Here is an 18,042-nt window from a genome sequence, read left to right as displayed (position 1 = left end):
GTTTTACCCATGTCATTGGTACCTATATGGACCACAACTACTGAATCCCCCCCTTCCCACTGCAAACTCCAATGAATGTTGTCTGATGAAGTGTTTGACAAAGTACCATATAAGAAGTCGGTAAATAAAATTATTACCCATGAAATTGGAGGGCCAGGGTTCACTTAAATGAAAAGATTTACTTAAAGACAGAAAGTAACAATTTGTGATAAATGTGTTTTTTCGACTGGAAAATGGTAGGCATTGGAATGCAAAGTAAAATTTCAAAATTGGACAGTAATGCCAAACTTGGAGGGTCAAACAGTAAGGATACACCAATCACCTGCAACATGACACAGTCGGCTAGCAGAATGGCTCCTTTTGTGGGGCACAGCATAACTAGAAGCTATCTATTTAAGAAAGTCAATAAGAAATTCAATGATGATTTCAGGAGTTTCTTTACTCTAAATGAGTATGAGAATGTGAAACTCACTCCCACAGGTATTAATTGAAGTAAGTAGGATGGTTTTCACAAAAGACTAGTAGAATGGGCAGACAAGAGCAGGATTAATTCAGTGTGTGTGAAGTGCTAAAGTTTGCAAAAGGAAGAGAGAGAGTCAACATAGAGTTTACAGGGACAGAGGGAGTTAAATGGGTCATATACATAGACTAATGCATCCAATTCTGGTCACCATCGTTTAGGCAGGATGTAGAGTGTAATGAGGGCGTGCAGAGGAGATCAACCAGAATGGTTCCAGGAATGAGGAAGTACAGCTACAAGGTTAGGTTGGAGAAGCTGAATTAGTTTTTCTTGGAGAAAAGGGATTGAGGGAAGATTGGATACAGGAAACAAGATTTTGATAAGTTAGACAAGGATTAGGGGACAGAGGTCTAAGCTCTTGAGGAAGTGATGGAGGGGAAATATTACAAAGAATGATTTTATGTAGCAAGTGGCAATGACCTGGAACTCACCACCTAAAGTGGTATTGAAAGCAGAAATGATCAATGATAACAGAAGGCTATTGGATTTACATTTGAAGGAAGTATGTTGGCAGGTCTACAGGATAGAACAGCAAACTGACCAGATTGCTCTCTGGACAGCTAGTGTGGGCTTGATGAGCTGAATAGTCTCATTCTGTCCATAAATGACTCCATATTTCTTTGATAACCATCTTCACAAGGGCAAATAGGGATGGCAATAAACACTGGCCTTTCTATGGCACCCACATCCCAAGAACGAAACAAATATTGACACTCTCTGCTTCCCTTTCAGTACCTGGGCCAGTAGTTCTCCTTTCAGTCAGTAGCTGCATTTCCGCAAGTTTCTCGGGGAAAGTATACACAAAGAAGGACTTACAAAGTCAAATGGATTATCTGTCAATATTTACAATAATGGAGTCTCGCAGAGCGAAGATTTTAAACTTTCCATGGGCTTGGTTTCTCTCAGAGCAGGCTTTCTGCAAACATGCCTCATATACAAAGGCATTGAGGCTTTTTAAATGTACTGTTGATCAAAATTCAGAGCTATATTTAGTGGACTAAGGATTAAGAACTAAGTAACTGAGAACATTTCATTCCTGGACCAAGTTTTTCTTTAAATTAAATGTTATGTTTGGATCAGCAATCTTTAGCCTGGGATGTGGTTTGGGAAGTTGGAATTCTATATTTGCATTGGAATTATCCTTAGTTTAGTAACATGTTTATCCGGACTCAGCTATGATACAGTAGACAGTGCAAAGTGAGATGTTGACAATTCAATATTATGATAGTTTTGATATAGTGCATAGGCTTGTGTGTGCGTTAGGCATCTGCACAACGTGCATTCAATAAGATTTACTGTTTAATGACAAAAGGCAGAATCTTCTCTTTTGCTGGACTAATCAGCAACGAGGCCAAGCCTATCATTTGCAGCACTGAGGGCAGGCAGAAGCTCAGTACATAGTGACATTTGGTGTTTGTGTACTGAGGATCTATGCACAGCTTGATGCAGCCACACAAAAGGTGGCCATCAGAATTAAAGCAGTACCTATCCCCATTTATTCAGTGTTTTGTACATGGTATCCCTGTGGTCCCATCTTAGACCTCCAGATGAGGTGGAAGATGGCTCGGGTGACTGCACCGGTGCAGGCCCTGGGAATGGACCAAACCTGCGCCACACGCAACAACAGAAAGAGTGCCTCACACCTGATGACCATGTTTTTACCCACAATTGAAAGGGAGCTCCCAAAAGCCAAGTTTCTGTCTCACTTTATCAATATGATCCTACCAAGATTTTGCACACACACCCTGGCCTATCCAAACCATTTTCCCAGCATCTTCAGGTAAGCTGCCCTGACAGTGAAGTGGATAAAGGATTGGTCGGCTCAGTTCCCAAAGAACATGACCTCATTTTTGCCTTGATTTACCTGGGCTCCCAGTTCGAACTGGTTGCAAATGTTCATGAGTCTGCGCACTGAGTAGATCCGAGCAGAAAACGGCGACAACATCCATGTACTAGGAGGGTTTAACCTACAGATCTCGGCTGTCTGGTATAGTTACCCCTCTCAGGCTCACATCCTTCCTAATAGACTTAGCAACAGGCTCAATACAACACACAAACAAGACAACTGAGAGTGGGCTGTCCTGCCTGACTCCTGATCTGATTCCCACCCATTAATTGAGACTGCACTAATGATGCTGGTGAAGAACAGTTGCACCCAATTGCCAATTCCCTGCCCAAATCCCATTTTGGAGAGCACATTCCACATGTAGGTGTGCAATATCCTGTCAAAGGCCTTCTTCTATTCCAGGCTGGTGAGGCAGGTGTCCATCCCCCCATCCTGCACGTAAGCGATCATATCTCTGAGGAGTTCAAGGCTCTCAGAGATTGTCCTACCCGGTACAACACAGGTTTGGGTGGGGTGAATCACCGAGCTCAGAGCTGACCTGACCTAGTTGGCGATTATCTTCGATACGATTTTGTAGTCTGCATTCAACAGTGAAATTTCTAATTTCTAATTTCTAATTTCCTCCCTCTCTCCATGCCACTTGTAAATGAGGGTGATGATACTTTTCCTCATTGATTTGCACATGCGACCTGCCAGAAGCATTCTATTTCATACCTCCAGCAGGTCCTGGCCAATCAAATCCCACAGAGCTGAATACGACTTAGCCCGCAAGCTGTCACTTCCAAGAGTTTTATTCTTTTCTAAGGACTATCTCAATGAGAGAGTTTTGCTTCTTCAGACCCAGTCTTCAGACCTAGTCTGATGAACTGACAGTGGTTTATAATCTAAGTGTAGGTTCAGTACATTATCATTTTGCTGGAAGTTATTGATGAGAGAATATGAGAAGATGAAACTCACTTCATCAGGGAGTGGTAGAAACAATTTGTACAAATGCACTTAATGCAGGGTATTTTATAAATTCATAAATCGTACGTGGATAATTCAGGAGAGTTTAGGGGCAATTAAAGACCAAAAAGTTAATGAGTGTAGAAGTACAAGGAGTGATCCTTGTTCTTTTTTTTTAACAAAAGGGAGGGACAAAGCAGACATTGTACTTGAGGATAATATGTGAAATTCTGGATGGCATTTGATGGCTGTATGGGTGAGCCTGCCCACCCTCTGGACACCTGGTAGAAATTAGGGTGGACACTAGGATTAGGCAACCCACTGAATATGAATGGCTTCACCAATGATTTTCTCCGGAAGGGCAGCAGCTCTCCACAACTGGCAGTGCCACTGGGTGCAGAGGCCTTCTGCAGTACTTCAGGCCAGGGCATAAAGATTGAGCCAAGATGGCAGTGGGGTAGCAGGATGTGTTCAGGTTTCTGGTTCACAAATCGTATCTTTCTGTCTGCTTTCTTTGTTTTTTTGACTGTTGCTGTATTCCTTTTGCTTTTTTCACTTTAAAAGCCTACTTCAGTATCTTCGGCAGGGCAAGAGTGGGCCCAGCCTCCCGAGCATGTGTAGCAGTGGTGGCAAGAGCTGGCTCCTCCCAGTGATTGACAGTGACAAGACTCCTGGGGAAGAGGGCGAGCAGAGAGCAGAGGAGACAGCAAGCCGAGCAAAAGGAACAGTGAGCCTAGCACGGAGGGGAGAGTGAGCACAGAGTGGAGGGGAGAGAGAGCTCAGTGCGGAGGGGAGAGAGACCCCAGTGCGGAGAGGAGAGAGAGAGCTCAGTGCGGAGTGGGGAGAGAGCTCAGTGTGGAGAGGAGAGAGAGACCAGTGTGGAGTGGAGAGAGAGAGGTCAGGGTGGAGGGGAGAGAGGTCAGTGTGGAGGGGAGAGAGCTCAGTGCGGAGAGGAGAGAGAGACCAGTGCGGAGTGGAGAGAGAGGTCAGGGTGGAGGGGAGAGAGGTCAGTGCAGAAGGGAGAGCTAGCACAGTGCGGAGGGGAGAGAGAGCTCAGTGCGGAATGGAGAGAGAGCTCAGTGCAGAACGGGAGAGAGAGCTCAGTGCAGAAGGGGAGAGAGAGCTCAGTGTGGAAGGGAGAGAGAGCTCAGTGCAGGGGAGAGAGAGCTCAATGCGGAGGGGAGAGAGAGAGAGCTCAGTGTGGATGGGACAGAGCTCAGTGCAGAAGGGAGAGAGAGCTCAGTGCAGAGGGGAGAGAGATCTTAGTGCGGAGTGGGGGGAGAGAGCTCAGTGCAGAAGTGAGAGCGAGCACAGTGTAGAGGGGAGAGAGAGCTAAGTGCAGAAGGGACAGAGAGCTCAGTGTGGAGTGGGGAGAGAGAGCTCAGTGTGGAGGGGAGAGAGAGCTCAGTGCGCAGTGGGGAGAGAGAGCTCAGTGTGGAGGGGAGAGAGAGCCCAGTGTGGAGGGGAGAGAGAGCTCAGTGCAGAAGGGAGAGCGAGCACAGTGTGGAGGGGAGAGAGAGCTAAGTGCAGAAGGGACAGAGAGCTCAGTGTGGAGTGGGGAGAGAGAGATCACTGCGGAGGGGCGAGAGAGCTCAGTGTGGAGTGGGGAGAGAGAGCTAAGTGCAGAAGGGAGAAAGAGCTCAGTGCAGAGGGGAGAGAGAGCTCAGTGTGGAGGGGAGAGACAACTCAGTGTGGAGGGGAGAGAGAGCTCAGTGTGGAGGGGAGAGAGAGCTCAGTGTGGAGGGGAGAGAGACCGCAGTGCGGAATGGAGAGAGAGCTCAGTGCGGATGGGAGAGAGAGGTCAGTGTGGAGGGAGAGAGAGCTTATTGTGGAGGGGAGAGAGAGCTCAGTACAGAGGGGGAGAGAGAGCTCAGTGTGGAGTGGGGAGAGAGAGCTCAGTGCGGAGGGGAGAGAGCTAGCACAGTGCGGAGGGGAGAGAGAGCTCAGTTTGGAGTGGGAAGAGAGAGCTCAGTGTGGAGGGGAGAGAGAGCCCAGTGCAGAGGGGAAGAGAGAGCTCGGTGCGGAGTGGGAAGAGAGAGCTCAGTGCAGAAGGGCGAACGAGCACAGTGTGGAGGGGCAAGAGAGCAAAGTGCAGAAGGGAGAGAGAGCTCAGTGTGGAGTGGGGACAGAGAGATCACTGTGGAGGGGAGATAGAGCTCAGCGCGGAGGGGAGAGAGCACTCAGTGCGCAGTGGGGAGAGAGAGCTCAGTTTCGGAGGGGAGAGAGAGCTCAGTGTGGAGTGGGGAGAAAGCTTATTGTGGAGGGGAAAGAGAGCTCAGTGTGGAGTGGGGAGAGAGAGATCACTGCGGAGGGGGAGAGAGAGCTCAGTGTGGAGTGGGAGGAGAGAGCTCAGTGTGGAGTGGGGAGAAAGCTTATTGTGGAGGGGAAAGAGAGCTCAGTGTGGAGTGGGAGGAGAGAGCTCAGTGTGGAGTGGGGAGAGAGAGCTCAGTGTGGAGGGGAGAGAGAGCTCAGTGCGCAGTGGGGAGAGAGAGCTCAGTACAGAGGGGAGAGACAACTCAGTGTGGAGGGGAGAGAGAGCTCAGTGTGGAGGGGGAGAGAGAGCTCAGTGTGGAGGGAGAGAGAGCTTATTGTGGAGGGGAGAGAGAGCTCAGTACAGAGGGGGAGAGAGAGCTCAGTGTGGAGTGGGGAGAGAGAGCTCAGTGCGGAGGGGAGAGAGCTAGCACAGTGCGGAGGGGAGAGAGAGCTCAGTTTGGAGTGGGAAGAGAGAGCTCAGTGTGGAGGGGAGAGAGAGCCCAGTGCAGAGGGGAAGAGAGAGCTCGGTGCGGAGTGGGAAGAGAGAGCTCAGTGCAGAAGGGCGAACGAGCACAGTGTGGAGGGGCAAGAGAGCAAAGTGCAGAAGGGAGAGAGAGCTCAGTGTGGAGTGGGGACAGAGAGATCACTGTGGAGGGGAGATAGAGCTCAGCGCGGAGGGGAGAGAGCACTCAGTGCGCAGTGGGGAGAGAGAGCTCAGTTTCGGAGGGGAGAGAGAGCTCAGTGTGGAGTGGGGAGAAAGCTTATTGTGGAGGGGAAAGAGAGCTCAGTGTGGAGTGGGGAGAGAGAGATCACTGCGGAGGGGGAGAGAGAGCTCAGTGTGGAGTGGGAGGAGAGAGCTCAGTGTGGAGTGGGGAGAAAGCTTATTGTGGAGGGGAAAGAGAGCTCAGTGTGGAGTGGGAGGAGAGAGCTCAGTGTGGAGTGGGGAGAGAGAGCTCAGTGTGGAGGGGAGAGAGAGCTCAGTGCGCAGTGGGGAGAGAGAGCTCAGTACAGAGGGGGAGAGAGAGCTCAGTGTGGAGTGGGGAGAGAGAGATCACTGCGGAGGGGGAGAGAGAGCTCAGTGTGGAGTGGGAGGAGAGAGCTCAGTGTGGAGTGGGGAGAAAGCTTATTGTGGAGGGGAAAGAGAGCTCAGTGTGGAGTGGGAGGAGAGAGCTCAGTGTGGAGTGGGGAGAGAGAGCTCAGTGTGGAGGGGAGAGAGAGCTCAGTGCGCAGTGGGGAGAGAGAGCTCAGTACAGAGGGGGAGAGAGAGCCCAGTGTGGAGGGGAGAGAGAGCTCAGTGCGCAGTGGGGAGAGAGAGCTCAGTGCAGAAGGGACAGAGAACTCAATGTGGAGTGGGGAGAGAGAGCTCACTGCGGAGGGGCGAGAGAGCTCAGTGTGGAGTGGGGAGAGAGTGCTAAGTGCAGAAGGGAGAAAGAGCCCAGTGCAGAGGGGAGAGAGAGCTCAGTGTGGAGGGGAGAGAGAGCTCAGTGTGGAGGGGAGAGAGAGCTCAGTGTGGAGTGGGGAGAGAGAGCTCAGTGTGGAGTGGGGAGAGAGAGCTAAGTGCAGAAGGGACAGAGAACTCAATGTGGAGTGGGGAGAGAGAGATCACTGCGGAGGGGCGAGAGAGCTCAGTGTGGAGTGGGGAGAGAGAGCTAAGTGCAGAAGGGAGAAAGAGCCCAGTGCAGAGGGAGAGAGAGCTCAGTGTGGAGGGGAGAGAGAGCTCAGTGTGGAGTGGGGAGAGAGAGCTCAGTGTGGAGTGGGGAGAGAGAGCTAAGTGCAGAAGGGAGAAAGAGCTCAGTGTGGAGGGGAGAGAGAGCTTATTGCGGAGGGGAGAGAGAGCTCAGTACAGAGGGGGAGAGAGAGCTCAGTGTGGAGTGGGGAGAGAGAGCTCAGTGCGGAGGGGAGAGAGCTAGCACAGTGCGGAGGGGAGAGAGAGCTCAGTTTGGAGTGGGAAGAGAGAGCTCAGTGTGGAGGGGAGAGAGAGCCCAGTGCAGAGGGGGAGAGAGAGCTCGGTGCGGAATGGGAAGAGAGAGCTCAGTGCAGAAGGGAGAGCGAGCACAGTGTGGAGGGGCGAGAGAGCAAAGTGCAGAAGGGAGAGAGAGCTCAGTGTGGAGTGGGGACAGAGAGATCACTGTGGAGGGGAGATAGAGCTCAGCGCGGAGGGGAGAGAGCACTCAGTGCGCAGTGGGGAGAGAGAGCTCAGTTTCGGAGGGGAGAGAGAGCTCAGTGTGGAGTGGGGAGAAAGCTTATTGCGGAGGGGAGATAGAGCTCAGTGTGGAGTGGGGAGAGAGAGATCACTGCGGAGGGGAGATAGAGCTCAGTGTGGAGTGGGGAGAGAGAGATCACTGCGGAGGGGAGATAGAGCTCAGTGTGGAGTGGGGAGAGAGAGCTCATTGCGGAGGGGAGATAGAGCTCAGTGTGGAGTGGGGAGAGAGAGCTCATTGCGGAGGGGAGATAGAGCTCAGTGTGGAGTGGGGAGAGAGAGCTCATTGCGGAGGGGAGATAGAGCTCAGTGTGGAGTGGGGAGAGAGAGCTCATTGCGGAGGGGAGATAGAGCTCAGTGTGGAGTGGGGAGAGAGAGCTCATTGCGGAGGGGAGATAGAGCTCAGTGTGGAGTGGGGAGAGAGAGATCACTGCGGAGGGGAGATAGAGCTCAGTGTGGAGTGGGGAGAGAGAGCTCATTGCGGAGGGGAGAGAGAGCCAGTGTGGAGGGGGGAGAGAGTTCATTGCAGAGGGGAGAGAGAGCTCAGTGTGGAGTGGGGAGAGAGCTCAGTGCGCAGGGGATAGAGAGCTCAGTGTGGAGTGGGGAGAGAGCTCAGTGCAGAGGGGAGAAGAGCCCAGTGCAGAGGGGGAGAGAAAGCTCAGTGTGGAGGGGAGAGATAGCTCAGTGTGGAGGGAAGAGAGAGCTCAGAGCGGAGGGGGAGAGAGAACTCAGTGGGGAGTGGGGGGAGAGAGCTCAGTGCGGAGGGGGAGAGAGAGCCCAGTGCAGAGGGAAAGAGAGCCCAGTGCGGAGGGGAGAGAGAGCTCAGTGCAGAGGGGGAGAGAGAGCTCAGTGTGGAGTGGGGAGACAGAGCTCAGTGTGGAGTGGGAAGAGAGAGCTCAGTGCGGAGGGGAGAGAGAGCTCAATGCAGAAGGGGAGAGAGCTCAGTGTGGAGTGGGGAGACAGAGCTCAGTGCGCAGGGGAGACAGAGCCCAGTGCGGAGGGGAGACAGAGCTCAATGTGTAGGGGAGAGAGAGCTCAGTGCAGAGGGGGAGAGAGAGCACAACGTTGAGGGGAGAACTAGCCCACCGTAGGGGAGAGTGAGCCCTGTGCAGAGGGGAGAACGAGCCCTGTGTCGGCATCAGTGATGTAGGCCCAACAGTAAAGGATGGCATCAGAAGACTGGTGGCTTCATCATTGGCTGGGTCCAGCACTATCAGCATTGAAGTAGTGGCAGGATGGCACCATGACAATATCAAACGCAGTGAAAGTCTCCGATGCTGATGTGCCTGGCATGTGCAACGGCAAAGGTGAATCAGCCCAGAGGAGAAAGATGGCGCCTAAGGATTGGCAACTCTGACATAAGGTGAAAGATAGGAGGTTTAGAAGGGATTTGAGGGAAAATGTTGTCAACCAGTGAGTGGTGGGAATCTGCAATGCACCACCTGGGAGGTGTACAAAGTTAAAAATCAGATTGATCAAGATTATTTTTCACTTTGTCCACTCCAGTCCAACACCAGCACCTCCACATCACGGGAGGTGTAGTTGAAATGGGAAACCTCACAACCTTTAAAATGTACTTGGATGTGCACTTGAAGTGTCATAACATTCGAGACTTTGGGCTACATGCTGGAAGGTGGAAGCAGCATAGATTTAAAGTAATTTTTTGTTGCTGGGCCAAAGTGTCTCTTCTGTGATGTATGATTCTATATCACTTCCGTGCCACTGGCAGATCCCTCTGTTGGAAACAAGATGCCTTAATTGGATCATACCCTCACCAGGTCATTGGTATATCTGATAGTGCACTGGCAACTTTGCCACATGATGTGTCCCCATCATTGCTGCTTTAAAACCACTGGTGAGGTTTTTAATGGTGCCTTAAGGGGTTATCCTTAACTCTTCCCACTCTGGTCTTAATGGGAGGGAAGTAGTTGGGAAGGTGACAGGTTTTTGTACTTCCTTCCTATGCACCCATTGCATATTAGCCCCCACTTCCCATCACGATTCTGCAGGGAGCTTTAAATCCGAGTTATTGGATGAGGATAAACCTTGTGTTTTGCAGCTCTGGAAATATATAAATAACCAAGCCCAGATTAAATCCATCACAGGTTTCTAAGGCAAGCAATTTAAAAAATAGCAAAGCCTCTCTCACAGTAAAGGCTGTGGGCTGTGCCAACATTGCGACCTTAGAACTGAAAACTTGTTCTCCAGAACAAACCACACACTTATCCACTGGCATCTCGAGGACAAAGAAAAAGAGTGTCCAGATTGATCCTGTCTACAAAAAGCAGGGCAAATCCAATCTAGCCAAATCGCACACCATCACACAAAATGATGGACAGTGTCATTGACAGTGCTACCTGAACAGTATTCAAGTGGCAATGACCTGCTCATCAATGCCCAATCTGGATTGCACCAGTACCTCTCAACTCCAGACCTCAGCCTTAGTTAAAACATGGACAAAGACACTGAATGCTAGAGTTGAGACTGAAGTGATATCAAGGTAATATTTGACCAAGTGTGCAGGTAGGGGATCCTAGCAAAAGTGAAATCAGCGAGAATCAGGGAGACACTCTTAATTGGTTGGGAGTTATTCCCAGCAGAAGAGAAGATAGTTGTCAAGGAATGATGCCCCAGGACATGGCTGCTGAAGTTCCGAGGGCAGTGTCCTCAGCTTAACCATATCATCAATATTAATGGTAAAACCACTTATCATCAACATATTCATAATAGCATAACACACTACTGAGTCAAAAAGTGTAGTGCTGGAAAAGCACAGCCAGTCAGGCAGCATCCAAGGTGCAGGAGAGTCGATGTTTCGAGCATAAACTCCTCATCATTGAAACGTCAATTCTCCTGCTCCTCGGATGCTGCCTGACCCGCTCTGCTTTTCCAGCACCACACTTTTTGACTCTGATCTCCAGCATCTGCAGTCCTCACCTTCTCCTAACACACTACTGAGGCAAGTGGAATTTAATAAGGAGACAACCTCTGCATGACCCCTTCCACACTAATGCCCTATTAATTATATCCTTAACATTAGCAGGAGATAGGTGGGGAAAACTGATTAAGCACTTTAAGATCAGAGTTCAATTTGGAAGGTGCTGGATAGCTCAGCTAAGAGAGTAGCTGATCTTTTAAATGTGAGTGTCTGGGGTTCAAGTCCCTGTATGGGTGCTGCTTTCAACTTAATTTATTCCCTATCATCAGCCCATTTCCCAGTTGTGCCCATGGTGATGTTAGAAGATTAATCATCCAGGGACCTTGGTTAAAACTTTCAGGACATGGCTTTAAATCCCAACTTGGCAGTGCATCTGAACTCAAATTATATGGCCATAAACAGGTCCAGACAGATGGGAGCTTCAGCTTGATTGTTGCCTTTTTTCTGTGGTTATGTGTATGCCTGGGTGTTCCTGGAGAGGGAGCACATGATGAATTTGAGGCTTTCCATGACTGGTGACTGGGCGAGGTTGGACTGTATCATCACATGCACAAAAGGGTGATCATTTTCTGCTGAACTAGTGCAATAACACAACCCAGTGTAAAAGGGACCTGATCTCCTTTTCTCAAATATTTATCAAAAATGTATAGCAAGAGATTTCTCTCCTTTGTTGGTTTGGAAAGATCCGGACATTTGTAATGTTGCAATCTGCAAATAATTTGATAGTCTATAAACAGTTAAGAGTTTGGTTTCCTGCTTCACTGACTGGCTTCAGAATGAATTGATACTTAACATATTCCCTCCAACACAAAATCAAAAGTGAGGATGTTCACCGGTTCATTGCAAGTTCCCTTTCAAGTCACACACCTCCCTTCACTGTCACTATGTCAGAACCTTCCAAACAACACTGAGTGCACCTCTACCACACCTCGACCACAGTGGTTCAAGAAGGTAGCTCCGTAACACCTTCTCAAGGTTAATTAGGCACAGATAGCACGTGTTAGCCTTTCCAGAGATGCTCACATCCCACGGTAAATGCAAACAATGTAACAGCCCATAAATTTTTATGTCTGCCTACAGTAGGGGAGGAGCAGCACACATTGAAATAAATCAATAACGTAGAAAGGCACAGTCAGTAAAACATCAAAGCCAGAACAAAATTAATTTACCAGCCAAGTATTGGAGCAATCTAGTTGGCATATAGCCCTGGCCCATTTGTATCGAAGCCATAATGCCACCTACTGCCTGAATGTTGGGGGCTGTGACCACTAAATAGATTTTGTTTTGAAATAAAATCTCCATGGTGTCTGTAAAGGCTGCTTCTGTAACCTGAGTTTGGGAGACTTCATTTTGTTATTCACTTTCCCAGACAAACTGCTCTCCAACATAAATCTGGACATGGTTAAAAAAGTCTTCTGTGGTGTCTGAATGCAGGTGGTGAATTGTAATCAAGCCCCATGATTCTATGAGTCTCACAAATATGTAATTGACCAATTGAATCACTAAAATGGTTACCTTACCTGACTTTGACTGCTATCTAGGACAAAAATAAAACTCTCCCAAGCTTTAATCAATAAAACGTATTCATTATACAAAATATTATCCTTTAACAGGTGGCAAAACAGATTATTAACTATGACTATGCAAAACTTAAACTTATCCTCTTTAAATTCAAACACACAAGTACACAAAAATAGATAGTGGAGACAGATGGCTCCAGAGGTCATCATTGATGGAAAATATGGACAAAAAAGATCAAAATCTTTGAATCAATGTCCAAATTAAAAGAGTGGAATGAGGTGGCTTTCTCACTCTTTTCAGTTTTTGGCAATAATCGCATTGTTGTTAACTCCAGAGCAATAGAAAATTCTCAACTTAGTAGGCCGTCATTTTGACCTAGGTCTTTGCTTCTGTTAGAAGTTCTTCTTTGCAGTTTTTGAGGGTTTTTTTTTGCTCACACCAGATGAGAAAGTATGACACCTATCTTTATTTGTAGGCTTTCTGGAGGTCAGAGTACAACTGTTCTTTCTCCATTTTGTGACAAACAACAACTTAAAAATTCAAAAGGCTGTTGCTAGGCAACTCTTCGACCCAAAGGTACCTAGTGTCAGCTTATCCCACAGAGGTATCAAACATAGCTTCTCCAGAAATTACAAAACTTTGTTTAAACAATAAGTGAACACCATATATCTCTACTTTTGACCTTTGAGTTGTGAAAAAAACACACCTGGCTCTGCAATGCAAGTGTCCAAAGTTCCAATTTTTTCTCGATCTCTGCACACAGCTACCAAATAACTTTAACCAGAGCTCTGCACACAGCCTGTAAAATAATTTCACGTCTATTGTATTTGAGAATCCTTGAAATCAACCTTCCAGTCACCTTTTTATTTTTTGTGTTGTATGTGGTCATTTGCTTTTTCATGATTTTTGTTGTTACTAGAATCTCTTTGCTTTTTAAAAGTTTAGTATTCTTGCACCATTTAGAAAATACTTTGATCTCTTTTTCTGGGCCTAAAGCAGATGATTCATGCTTGCCCACTTTAAAATTGCATCAACCACAGTTTCACCCAGTGTTTAATTTGCCAAGGCCTTAAAAAAGACAAATAACATTGGCATATTTTTAATATGAATCAATAAATAGCCATAATGTATATATGTGTCAGAGCTTTAACATAAAAAAAAAATTAAGATTACTCAGGAATGTTAGAACAATGAATTACAATTACAGAAAAGTCAACATAATTACAGTCATTGGATTGCAGCACTAACCATTGATTGAGAGACACTTTTGGATCCCTTTTCTGTCTAATGATCAATCATTAATTTGCACCAATATGGTCCACTTGAAGTAGAAAAATGACCAAAAATGCTTCATAGTAGCATAATCCAACCAAATTTGAACTTGGCTGCATTATGAGATGTTAGAGAAGGTGCCCAAAATTTTGGAAAAGGAGATAGACTAAATTGACTACTTTAAAGGACAGAAAGGTCGAGAGGCAGAGAGCATTAAGGATGGAGCTTAAGGCTAAAGGCCAAGCCACCAACATTAGAGCAATTAAAATTAGGAATGTCTAAAATGCTAAAATTAGATGAGTGCAGACTGCTCAGAGAGTTAGAGAGTTTGAAGGATTTATAAATAAAATGTGAAGGTTGACTTCAACCTGCTTATTGAATCAGCTTTAGGAGACTCAGCCTTGATTTTCATTTTTGATAAAGTGAGGCACTAGAAAAAGCACAGCAGATCAGGCAGCATCTGATGAGCAACAGCATCAACATTTCAGGCTTAACACTTCATCAGGACTGGGGAGGGGGAAAGAGGCTGTGAAATAAATAGGGGGAGGAGAGTGGGGCTGGGGAAAGGTAGCTGGGATGGTGATAGGAGGGCAATTGTGATAGGTTGGTGGGAAGTGTGGAGTGGACAGATGAGAAGGAAGGTGAACAGGTAGGTCAAGTCAAGAAGGCGGAGTGGAGTCAGAGGGTTGGATCCGGGAATGGGGTGGGGGGTTGGGGAGATTTAGAAACTGGTGAATTCAATGATGAGGCCAGGTGGTTTTATGATCCTGAGGTGTAAAATGAGGTGTTCCTCCTCCAGTTCATGGGTAGCTTAGTTTAGGTGGCAGAGGAGGCCTAGAATAGACATATCATGGGGGAAGTGGGAGGTGGAGTTGAAATGGATGGCTACAGGGAGGTGCGTTGGTTGCCGCGAATGGACCAGAGATGTTCCCTGAACCGTTCCGTGAGTTTGCATTCGGTCACTCCAATGTAGAGGTGACCACATCGAGAGCAACGGATGCAGTAAATGTGGTTCGAGGATATGCAAGTAAATCTCTGCTGGATGTGGAATGATCCTTTGGAGACTTGGATGAAGGTGAGGGGAGAGGTGTGGGCATAGGTTTTGCCCTCTTACAGTGGAAGGGGAAGGTGCCAGGTGTGGAGAGAGGTTTGCTGGGGAGTGTGGAACTAATGAGGAAGTCACAGAGGGAATGGTCCCTATGAAATGCAGATGGAGTGAGGAGGGAAATATATTTTTGGTGGTGGGGTCTGATAGTAGGTGGCGAAAATGGCAGAGGATGATATGCTTGATTTGAAGATTACTGGGGTAGAATGTGAGGACCAGGCAGATTCTATCCTTGTTGCAGTTTGGGGGCATGCATGGTTCAAGGGCAGAGGTGCGGGAGATGAAGTAGATGCAATTGAGGGTATCAGTGATAACAGAGATGGGGAAATTACAGTCCTGGAAGTAGGAGGACATTTGAGGTGTCCTGGAGTGCAATCACTCATCCTGGGAGCAGATACAGCAGAGGCAGAGGCATTGGGAATAAGGGATTGCGTTTGTATGGGGGAGGCAGGGGTTGGTGGGAGGAGGTATAGTCAATTTAGCTCTGGGAGTTGGTAGGTTTGAAGTAGATGTTGTGACATGTCCCTTCTGGGCATCCTGCACTGCTTAAACAAGGCCACCTACCAACTGGAGGAGGAACACCTCAGCTTCTGCCTCAGGAGTCGACAACCACACAGCCTCAACATTGAATTCACCAGTTTCCAAATCCACCCTCTCTCCCTCTCACCCTATCCCCAGATCCAACCCCCCCAACTCAGCTTCACCTTCTTGACCTGACCTACCTCCTTCTCACCTGTCCACTCCATACTTCCCATCAACCTATCACAATTACCTCCTCCTTTTGCCACCTATCACCATCCCAACTACCTTACCCCTAGCCCCACTCCCTTCCCCCTATTTATTTCTCAGCCCCCTTCCACCTCCCCAGTCCCGATGAAGGGTTAAGCCCGAAATGTCGATTCTCTTACTCCTCAGATGCTGCCTTACCTGCTGTGCTTTTTCCAGCGCCATACTTTATCAACTCTGACTCTCCAGCATCTACAGTGCTCACTATCTCCTTGTTTTTTCATTTTCCCAGTCAGTCGAATCTCCAACATAAATCACACTACCAATAAATAATCTGCAATATTTGCCCACAGTGTTAAATTTAAAGATGAGCTGTGGATCCAAACCACAGGCATTACATAACGCTCAGTTCGCATTGTATGGTGCACTGGTGGGACACTCTGATGAAAAGCTGGTTCTCATTTATAGTCAGATGTGAAATATTATGAGTAAATGGCAGATTGTCCCAGGACAGTGACACAATGGAGATATTCAAGTCCAAAACAGATCTTCCAACTGGGAGTACGGTCCATAGCAAAACATTAACTCATTCATTGCATATTTTATCACTGAATGGAAGAACCTCCAACAGTTCAGGCCAGACTTTAGTGAAGTGGAGTAACTCACAACATGCTCCATTAGAATCAGGTACAACTGTATCTTTAGATTAAAATATTTTTGCTCACAATTTGTTGATAGTGAGATGATAATGGTGCAATGGGGACAACTGGAATCCGGGACCAAAGTGCAAAATGGGACAAACAGTATCTCTTTAACCAATTAAATTATTAGGACTGAGAAATAAAAGGATGAAAAACAGAGAGAAGGGTTCTAAATCAGATGCAGAAAGAGAAATAGAGAGAAAGAATGACAGGATTGAGAGAGAAAAGAAAAACTATGAATTTCTTTTTAGATCTTTTAAAAGAATTAAGAGTGCGAAGGAATAAGTCTTCTCATTTCTAGTTGTTCAGCTTTTGGATCAGTCAGGTCGATTGCCAATGTTCAACGTTAGCAACATTTTCTGGTGAATTTTATAAGAAATGAATGTGCAGCAATTATATCATCACTAGGAGGCTAAGCATGAGATGCAGTTTTCAAAGACAACACAGGAAAGATGAAAATTGATCTACAACTTGTAATAATTCACAATTTCATGTGGGATTTCTTACTCATCAAAAGTTGCTGGTCAATCTGTTCATTAAATAACACCATGCACTGTTCAAACTTTGTTTCAGCAAAGCCCTTTATCTAGTGAGGTCATAATGGACAGATGGCAATTATGATCACTCTGTACAAATCCTCAATCTCTCATCCTGGTGAAGTTATAATTCCAGGCATCACAAATCATAGCCAAAATGTTGTAACCCTATTGAGATGGCTGTTACAAATCCCATGGCACTATTTTAAGAGGTCTTGTGGAATTTGCCTAACATTCATCTCTCGGACATCTCCATTGAATACAGATTAATTGGTCCTTCTTTAAATTGCTTTTTTTGGGATCTTGCTATGGTGCTGCCCATACCTGCCAAATAACATGTTCATAAATACAATTTCACACAAAGATTAACTAATGTTAACATAAAATTGATTTCTTCCAATATATCAATATCGTACAAATCAAATACAAACAGTGGGCATTTCTTGTATAGGCAATATGTTAATACTGGAGGAGAAAGTGAGGACTGCTGGAGGTCAGAGCTGAAAATGTGTTGCTGGAAAAGTGCAGCAGGTCAGGCAGCATTCAAGGAGCAGGAGAATCGACGTTTCGGGCATGAGCCTTTCTTCAGGAATGAGGAATCTTCGGAAATATGATTCTCCTACTCCTTGGATGCTGCCTGACCTGCTGTGCTTTTCCAGCAACACATTTTCAGCAATACATTAATACTAACTTGATGCCACAAAGTTTTCTCGCACTCAGTAAATCAACACCTTCTTGCAAGCTTCTGCTCCTATTGACAAGATTTATTGTATTGTCTAACCTAGAATGTCAGCAATGTGGATGTATAGCTCTCTGTTCCTCCATATAAGCAATACATAAATATTGTGCACTGTAGCCCCTGTACAGATCCGCAGAGGACACCACTAGTGACATCCTGTCCATTTGATTACATACCTAGTGTCTCCTACCTCCATCCATTCCCTATCCAAGCCAATAGGTTGCCTCCAATTCCATATGCTCTCAAGCAGTCCGTAACTCTTTTCCTCAGTGATGAATTAATGGACAAAATTCCATCATACCCAGTGAAGAAGCAGTGAGACACATGAGAACAGAGACAGAAGAAAATCTGAAATAAACCTTTGAAAAAGCTAACATGAAAATAAACTTGGAAAGGCACATTGTAAGGAAAGCTTGAATTCCACATTAGTTATATAAGGTATGAGCTAACTTCCCAAAAATGTGTTTTTTTTTCTGTCTGTAAAATGTGGTCTTTCTTGCCTTTGCAAACTATTTTGGAAGCTGGGACTGTCTCTCTTTTTTCAGCACATTTTAAGATCTGAAGGATTAATAAGCCATTTCACAGATTCCATAAATATGAAAGACAGGCACAGCTCCAGCAGCAGCAAGCTGGTGCACAGACTGCCAAATCCTGACAGTCAAAGCCTTTTTTCTCAAATTTTAAAGAGGGAGAAACCAGAGGGGAAATAATTTCTTGCTATTTTTGTTGAGTGTTTTGTT

The 18,042-nt window shown here is 46.7% G+C and overlaps 1 protein-coding gene across 1 annotated transcript in view; it reads right to left on the bottom strand.

The window, feature by feature from the left end:
• The window catches only part of acsf2 (acyl-CoA synthetase family member 2), a 177,175-nt gene that overhangs the window by 47,098 nt on the left and 112,035 nt on the right, over window positions 1-18,042 (bottom strand). The gene's annotated exons all lie outside the window — the stretch shown is intronic.

The sequence above is a fragment of the Chiloscyllium punctatum genome, chromosome 39, assembly GCF_047496795.1.
Source record: "Chiloscyllium punctatum isolate Juve2018m chromosome 39, sChiPun1.3, whole genome shotgun sequence".
Lineage (NCBI taxonomy): Eukaryota > Metazoa > Chordata > Chondrichthyes > Orectolobiformes > Hemiscylliidae > Chiloscyllium > Chiloscyllium punctatum.
The sequence above is the reverse complement of the archived record's forward strand: the minus strand, read 5'-3'. Positions and strand labels throughout refer to the sequence as shown.